The sequence below is a fragment of the Colobus angolensis genome, unplaced genomic scaffold (assembly GCF_000951035.1).
Source record: "Colobus angolensis palliatus isolate OR3802 unplaced genomic scaffold, Cang.pa_1.0 Scaffold511, whole genome shotgun sequence".
Taxonomy (NCBI): Eukaryota; Metazoa; Chordata; class Mammalia; order Primates; family Cercopithecidae; genus Colobus; species Colobus angolensis.
Window position 1 is genome coordinate 83,261 of NW_012118611.1, and position 9,051 is coordinate 92,311.

Here is a 9,051-nt window from a genome sequence, read left to right on the forward strand (position 1 = left end):
GAGCGCCAGGGCTGCGGATGGCGGGGTCGCCAAGAGTGCGGGAGCGTCTGGGGAGGACCGGAGACCAAGGCGACCGGCGACCGGACGCAGACCAGCACCAGGAAGACGACGCCAACGCCGGGGACGCGCACGGGGCGGGGTCCGGACCGCGGAACCCTCAGCCGACGAGATCCTGGCAGCGGTGTGCTGCAGGCTGAGGTCCTGGCCGCGCTGCCCTACACAGACAAGATCCTGGCAGCAGTGTACTGCATCCGTAAGTCCGGGCCGCGGTAGGATCCTCCCCCCGGATCCTAGCGGCGGTGCACTCCTCCGCCTTGGTTTTGGCAACTATGCTCTCCACCTGCAAGGTCCTAGCAGCGGCGCACGTCACCCCGTAAGTCCTGGCAGCTGCGCGCTTCACTGTCCTGCCTGCGGACCGGCCCAAGTCGTATCCTGAAATCTTACTGGGAATGTCCCTTCCTACATCAGTAACTCCTGTAGAAGAAGGAAACAAAGTTTTATTTTTACTTGAAGGTTCCATTTTTAAAAGGTTGTTCTTGTAAGCTGCTAGGATCTGAGTTGTGCGTTCCCCCGCGGTAGTTCGCCCGCGTGGGCTGAGGACGCGGCGGGAAATGGCCTGCGTGGGCCTCCTTCGCTGCTCTCATCCTACACGGACCCGCCCTGCGTGGGCACTGCCTGCGTGCACGGGCCTGCCCGCGTGGACGTGCCCTGCGTGCACCCAACCTTCGGGGACCTGCCTTTGAACGGGCCCTTCGGACGTGGACACTCGTATTCACCCACCCTGCGTGGGATCTCGCTGCGTGGACCCATCCCGCGGAGCCTCTTCTCGCGCGGCCTCCCTTCTGGACCTCTGGGAAGCTACCCTGGTAGTCCACTGTCTCCTGGCTGGCAGGAGCGCTCATTCATTCAGTGATGATACATGACAGAAGAGGATTTGTTAGCTTTTCTTTCTTTCTTTTTTTTTTTTTGAGACAGAGCCTCGCTAGTGGCGCGATCTCAGCTCACTGCAACCTCTGCCTCCCAGGTACAAGCGATTCTCCTGCCTCAGCCTCCCGAGTAGCCGGGATTACAGGCGCCCACCACCACGACCGGCTAATTTTTGTATTTTTAGTAGAGAAGAGGGTTTCACCATGTTGGCCAGGCTGGTCTCCATGGAACTGCTGACCTCATAATCTGCCTGCCTCCGCCTCCCAAAGTGCTGGGATTACAGGTGTGAGCCACTGCGCCCAGCCATTAGCTTTTCTTTAAAAAATAAATTTAAAGGAAAGAAAGAAGTCTTTGGGAAGAGCAATTTTGTGTTTTGGTTTTTTAATTATTTTGAAAACAAGCAAGCATCGTTAAAAAAAAAAAAAAAAAGACGGTACAAGTTTTGCATTTTAAAACATTAATCTGGACCGGGTGCCATGACTCACGCCACTAATCCCAGCACTTTGGGAGGCCAAAGCGAGCGGATCACAAGGTCAAGAGATCGAGACCATCCTGGCTCATGGTGAAACCCCGTCTCTACTAAAAATACACAAATTAGCCAGGCGTGGTGGCGCGTTCCTGTAATCCCAGCTAGTCTGGAGGCTGAGGCAGGAGAATCGCTTGAACCAGGGAGTCGGAGGTTAGGGTGAGCCAAGATAGTGCCACCGCACTGTAGCCTGGCAACAGAGACAGACTCTGTCTTAAAAAAAAAAAAAATTTTTTTAATCTGTATTCCAAACAAGCGCAGGATCTAATGAGGTATTTTTGTCTTTGTTAAGATTTTTTTAGTCGACTTGGAACTGCACTAAATGCCCGTGGGAAATATGAATAGTAAGCCGAGGTTATTTCTGTGTAGTAAAGATTAGAAGGCTTCCAGCAGAGCCTTGCTGATTTGTTGAGTCAACTAGAAACTTGCTGGAGAGAAAAGTAAAAAATATAAAAAATGAGCAAACTTCATAGTGAACTAATCTTGCGAATGAGAAAATGTCAAAAACGGTAATTAAAGGCAAATTGCCAAATTAGAAACATTTTAGCCACCAATATACAAAGAGTTTAAAATTTGGTAAGGAAAAGCACAATGGAAAATGCACCTTGTCATGGGATTTTTCAAATCACAGAAAAAAAATGCACAAATGATTGAACACATGTGAGAAAAAAATATACACTCTGCCCAGTTAAGAAAGAGGAAAATAAAACGAGACTCTCTTTCCACTATTAAGTAAGTAGACAAAAAAAAAAAAAAAAGCAACTTGGCCAGGAACCATGGCTCAGGCCTGTAACCACAGCACTTTGGGAGGAGGATGGATCATCTGAGGCTGAGTGTGGTGGCACACGCCTGTAATCCCAGCACTTTGGGAAGCTGAGGCAGGCGGATCACAAGGTCAAGAGATCAAGACCATCCTGGCCAACATAGTGAAACCCCGTCTCTACTGAAAATACAAAAATTAGTCAGGCATAGTGGTGCACGCCTATAGTCCCAGCTACTTGAGTGAAGGGGTGGCCTGCCCCTCCACACCTGTGGGTGTTTCTTGTTAGGTGGAACGAGAGACTTGAGAAAAGAAATGAGACACAGAGACAAAGTATAGAGAAAGAAAAAGTGGGCCCAGGGGACCGGCGCTCTGCATACAGAGGACCCACACTGGCACCTGTCTCTGAGTTCCCTCGGTATTTATTGATAATTATCTTTACCATCTTAGAAAAAGGGAAGTGGCAGGATAATAGGATCATCTTAGCGAGAAGGTCAGCAGTAAGACATGTGAATAAAGATTTCTGTGACATAAGTTTAAGGAAAAGTGCTGTGCCTTGTTATGCATATGCAAACGTCTCCATTAACCTTTTCAGTGCATAAAGAGCAGCATTGCACTAGCAAGTCCCACCTTCAGCCCTAAGGCGGTTTTCTCCTTTCTCAGTAAGCAGAACATACAATCGGATTTTACACAGAGATGTTCCATTGCCCAGGGATGGGCAGGAGACAGATGCTTTTCTCTATCTCAACTGCCAAGAGGCCTTCTTTCCTCTTATACCAGTCATCTTCAGCACAGACCCTTCACGGGTGTCAGGCTAGGGGACGATCAGGTCTTTCCCTTCCCACGAGGTCATATTTCAGACTATCACATGGGGAGAAACCTTGGACAATACCTAGCTTTCCTAGGCAGAGGTCCCTGCGACCCAGGAGGCCATATTTCCGACTATCACATGGGGAGAAACCTTGGACAATACCTAGCTTTCCTAGGCAGAGGTCCCTGCGACCTTTGGCAGTGTCACTGGGTACTTAAGATTAAGAGAATGGTGATGAAGGGAGGGAGGAAGGAAGGAAGAATGGGAAAAGAGAGAGAAAGAAGAAAGGAAGGGAAGGAAGGAAGGAGAAGAAAGAAAGAGAACGGAAGGGAGAGAGAGAGGAAGGGAGAGGAAGAGAGAAGAAAGGAGGAAATGTATATCATATCACTATTCATTTTGGAGGGGAAAAAAAAGCAAAAAACCTTGAAGGACCAATACTGGGGGCATGGCTTAGTAAATGATAGCAGCCATGAACTTGCACACGTGAGCATTAGAGACTTTTGGAAGTAGACACTGGCAAAGATTGTTGCCTGAAAGCCTCTCTCACTTACCACTAGCAGAATCCACGTTGTGTGGTGCTAAGGGAGGAGCACCTTTGTTTTGTGGTGTGCATGTGGTGTGAGCGTGGTGTTTTGTCTAGAGGAAACATGGGTGAGGCACAAAGTAAGCCCACTCCATTAGGAACTATGTTGAAATTTTTCAAAAAAAGGATTTAAGGGAGACTATGGAGTACTATGACACCAGGAAAACTTAAGACTTTGTGTAAGGTAGACTGGCCAGAATTAGAGGTAGGTTGGTCATTAGAAGGAATCATGGACAGGTCCCTTGTTTCATAGGTATGGCACAAGGTAACCTGTAAGCCAAGGAACCCAGACCAGCTTGTTTTAGATCCCCGCCCCCAACACACGGTGGTTGAGAGAACAGAAGCATAAGCAGCTGGCAGAGGCAAGGAAAGACCAGCAGAGAGAGAGAAAGGAAAGAGACAGAGAGGAAAAGAGGCAAAGAGAGAGAGAGAGGAAGAGACAGACTAAGAGGGAGTCAAGGAGAAAGAGAAAGGAAATGTAGCAGGACAGGCGGCAGACAAAACTCCTCAGACACCGAGTTACAGAAGGAAGGGGTTTATTTGGCTGGGGACATTGGCAAGATTTCAGTCTCAAGAGCCGAGCTCCCTGAGTGAGCAATTCCTGCACCTTTTAAGGGCTCACAACTCTAAGGGGGTGCATGTGAGAGCGTCGTGATTGATTGAGCAAGCAGGGGGTATGTTACTGGGGGATGCATGAACCGGTAATTGGATTGGAACAAAACAAGATAGAAATTTTCACAGTGTATTCCTATACAATGTCTGTAATCTATAGATAACAGAACCAGTTAGGTCAGGGGTCAATCTTTAACTACCAGGCCCAGGGTGTGGCACTGGGCTGTCTGCCTGTGGATTTCATTTCTGCCTTTTAGTTTTTACTTCTTCTTTCTTTGGAGGCCAAAACTGGGCATAAGACAATATGAGGGGTGGTCTCCTCCCTTATTCCCCTGTTTTGAGACTCTCACTCATTTTATTAGTGGGAGTTCTCACTTTCATTTTCACTACGCATGTCTTCTTGCAAGACAGATCGATAATGATTTATATAGTACATTTGTGTTGAGGCATTTTGGTGAACTGAGGTAGTGATGAAGCTTTTTATCATTCAAAGAAGTACAGGTATCAAACAAGGGAGCAGTAAGTAGGCTCCTATTACTATTATAACTCTTATAAATCCTCCTAGCGCTGAGAGTCATTTTCTAAACATGGCCCCAGGATAATATCTATGCCATACTTGCATGGACACATGTGCCAGTTTTGTCATATCTCTAACCATGTTTTCAACTACTTGCCCTTGATTATCTATGTGTAGGCAGCAATTGGTAAGGTTACATTTCCTACAGATCTCTCCTTCAGCTGCTAGCAGGTAGTTGAGAGCTAATCTATTTTGATAGATAGCATTTCTCATCTGAATTTCTTGTCGGCCAGAATAGTCAAGGCTCTGCCGGTTTTATTAGTGATTATTTCTAAGATAGCTTGTAACCATATGGTTTGGTTGATCATGTAAATGGGGGTCCAGTATCCCCATGAGCCATCTTGTGCCCAAGTAGCAGGCCTATAATATTGTATGATTCTCTTAGGGGGCCATTTATCATTTTTTTCAATTTCTTATAGCTATGCTTCTCTTTTCAATGGAAGCATAGACAGGGAAGCCCAGGAGTTTGCCTGTTTTTATGGGCAGTAGGAAGAAAGGTGGTTTAATAGTGCCAATAACACAAATACCTGCCCACTGGTCAGATAATTTGGCATAAGCTCTATGCCCACATAACCAGTATAATCCAATGGGGGCTGTCCAGTCCCGGAGGGACTCTGGGTGGGTTCACACAGTTTGCAACTTTGAGAATTTGCTAAATGGATTTCTCTCTGTGTGATTTGAACTCCACCAAGTGACTGTTTCTGTGGTACCATCATACAGTTTCTGTCTCAGACAACTAAGTCATCCTACGGGCTAAGTGAATTCTTTCCCTTTTCTAGCTATGCGATATTATCCAATAATTGAGGTTTTAGGACCCAGAAATTATCACAGTGATTCTTTTGAACCAGGAATTCATCAGGAGCTGGATCTGTAGGCACTAATTCTCAGGCTTCCCATGGCCATTGATCTCCCATTACAGTTCCTCCACATACATAACATGAAGTGACACTGAGAGACTGGGCTACATATGTTATGCCCAGACCGTTTATTCCCCAAAGAAGACCACCAGAGTCCAGAGTCAAAGCCAAGCGGCAAGGATCTTTACTGCAAGTTCGAACTTGGTCCCTCCGTTCCACAACATACAAGAGGGCCTCGAACAATGCATGTGTTTGCTTTTTATAGCTCGATGTAAACAGGATTTGTAAGGTTACAGGGGAACAAGGGAATTCTTTTGGTTACAGCATTGCAATTGGTTTACATTTTAAGTTATGCATTCAGCAGTTTTCTATTGGGTCCTGGGCTTTCAGTAAAACTACAAACGGCTGTGTCATTATCAGGGATTTTTTCCAGGTGGTGTTTGTACTGGGCTCAGGAAGTTGAGAGATATGAGAGATATATGGTGTTTGTACTGGGCCCAGGAAATTGAGAGATATATGGTGTTTGTGTTGAGCCCAGGGCTGAGGAATGTGCCTGATTTCTTTCACATACTCGGCTAATTGCAAAAACAAATTTCTTGTTTTTCCTGGAATTTCTGGTACTGGTACATTTAGTTTATCTTAGAAAGTTTGAAACACTGATTCAGGAGAGCATTTGTACACTTCTCCTCGAACCAAGATATTTAATCAAGGATCCAGTCTGGCCCCATCGATTCCTAATGTCACACGCTCCCCTTTTTTCCAATGAGGATCAAGGGGATTGGTTATTACTAGCTCTAAGGGGTTACATTGCCCCTTAGTACAGGAAGGGCCATTTTTTCTTTTCTGAAGGTGAACTGGATCCTTTTCATCATTTTTTTTTTCTTTTATCCAAGTGGCCTAAATGACACAAGACCAGTATTTACATTTATTTCCACACAGTCCTAATTTATGACAGATGTACTTATTTTTTGTCATATAGCCTCTTTTTTAATTAAGAGAACCACACCTTATTCCTAACTTATTACTATTAATGACAGCACAGGCATCAAATTTTAAGGTGACTTGTTTGGGCAACCATTTTTTTGTTTGTTTGTTTTGGCTAACACTTTACTCATATCATTTATGAGCTCCCACCAGTCCTTAGTCCTTAATCTTATTTTAAGAACTATGGTCATGGGAGGCTCAGATGGGTCATAACACACATCAGATTGGTCATTTCCTAGGCTATATACCTTGTATAGAATAATATTATGCAAACAAGTTCTTTTTAGAGTTCCAGTACACTTATAATAACTGTAAAATAATAGGACCATAGCAACTTTTTGTCCTACCTCAGTGACTTGATGTATACACTGGGAACAGCCCTCAGTCTGAGGAAGGTCAGTTGAAGACCTTATTGTACAAGTCCAAATTTTAAGGAAAATGAGTCCCACGATGAGTTTCCTCATGCTTCGGCCATGCGTGGACCAGTCAGCTTCCGGGTGTGACTGGAGCAGCGCTTGTCATCCTTTTCAGAGTCACTTTGCAGGGATGGCAAAGCTGCTCCCATCCACGTACCGTATACAGTCTACTGATGTTTAAGGATGGTCTTGGAGGTTGGGCCTGCTAGAATAAGCTGAGTCCAACACCTCTACACAGTTATGTTCACCTGTGCTCTCTGATACCGGGAACAAGGTGATGGGGTTTAGGGTGTTGCAAACTTCAATAGTTATGTGGGGATTTTCACATAGCAAGCTTTGGTACTTGATTAATCTAGCATTTGTTAACCAATGATGTCCTTTGGTATTTATTAAAGTTACCACAGCATGAGGGGGCTTTATATTCAGGTTTTGCCTAAGGGTTAGTTTATCTGCTTCTTGTGCTAACAGGGCCTTTGCTGCCAGGGCCCTTAGACGTGGGGGGGCCAGCCTTTGGAAACTCTGTCTAGTTGTTTTGAGAGATAGGCCACTGGCCTTGGCCAGGCCCCACAGTCTGGGTGAAAACTCCAACTGCCTTTTTTTTCTCTTTCTGACACATAGAGTGTAAAGCATTTTGTCAAGTCAGGTAGCCTCAGGGCTGGGGCTGACATGAGTTTTTCTTTTAATTCATGAAAAGCTCATTGCTATTGGTTGTAATAGATGTAGTTTATCTAATCTACATTTTCATTAACTGTCACCTACTAAAATGTTGACTGAAATCCTGCAGCTATTTGATTTCAAGCTTTAAATTGATCTGGTATTCCTCATGGGACTCCAATTGCGTCTAAATAGGCATAAGAGTCGAAAGACCCATAAGGGGCTTCTCTCACTTTATGATGTCTTATTATTTTTTTCCTTCTGGTTGATGAAATGCCAGGGTGAAAGGGATAGCCAATTGCACTAAAGTACAAGTGCCACTCCAGTTATTCAGCAGAGTGCCTAGTAAAGGTCCACCACAATACCACCACACATCCGCTCAGGGATGAACAAGGGCTGACTGATTGATAAGCTCTTGAAAATTCTTAAGCTCACTGCATCCTTTCAAGTCTCCAAGGAATGCTAAGTTTCCTCCCTATTGTGAGAGAGAGGAAGTGAACCTAGTGTTGGGAGACAGAAGCTGGATGGCCCTCGGGGGCTGAACTGCAGGGACTTTGGGATGTAGCAGAGAGAGCTGGGCATAACTTGTTAACTCCAGGCTGTAGAATCCTGGAAAAGAGCTACCATGCAGCCCACACCTGGTCGACTGGAGGACCACCTTAGTGGAAGGGGGACAATCTGGGCCTCTGGCCTGCCATGTGCACAAGCATAACAATTGCTTTTGTTTAATGTGCAGATGGAATATTTGATCCATTTTAACCAAGTATTTGCATCTTGGTATCCTGTCTTAATTGCTAAAGTGTGTTTTAAGTCTTTAACTTCTATGATCCTCTAGTAAAATGAATGTATGGTTTTAGGGAAATTACAAAAACCGGTTGGGGCAGTCCATCCTTGCTCTTTAATGGTCCACAGAACGTTGGACCAACTATGGCATAAAAGCTCTACATCGGGGGGCAACAGTCCTGGTTGGCACTGGGTCTTTATCAAAATCTCCTCGGATTAAGTGGTCCTAGTTTACTAATGTCTAGTCTGAGGAGAGTCAGGAGGGACAGAAGTACTTCTCTGAAGTAGAAAGCTGTCTTTGACTTGGCAAGTCCTCACAGGGTGTAACAAAGCAAGCATCAAATGCAATAGTTTGAGGTGAAACTGACTTGGTTATATTAATAACTAGATGGTCAGCAATAGAACGAGGAAAGAAGAGTAATAGAATAGATTAGAAGAGTTAAATTTTTCTTAGCTTTAGTTTGGTAGGGTTTTTGTCAGGCCTCTGAGCCCAAGCCTAGCCATCGCATCCCCTGTGACTTGCACGTAGAAGCCCAGATGGCCTGAAGTAACTGAAGAATC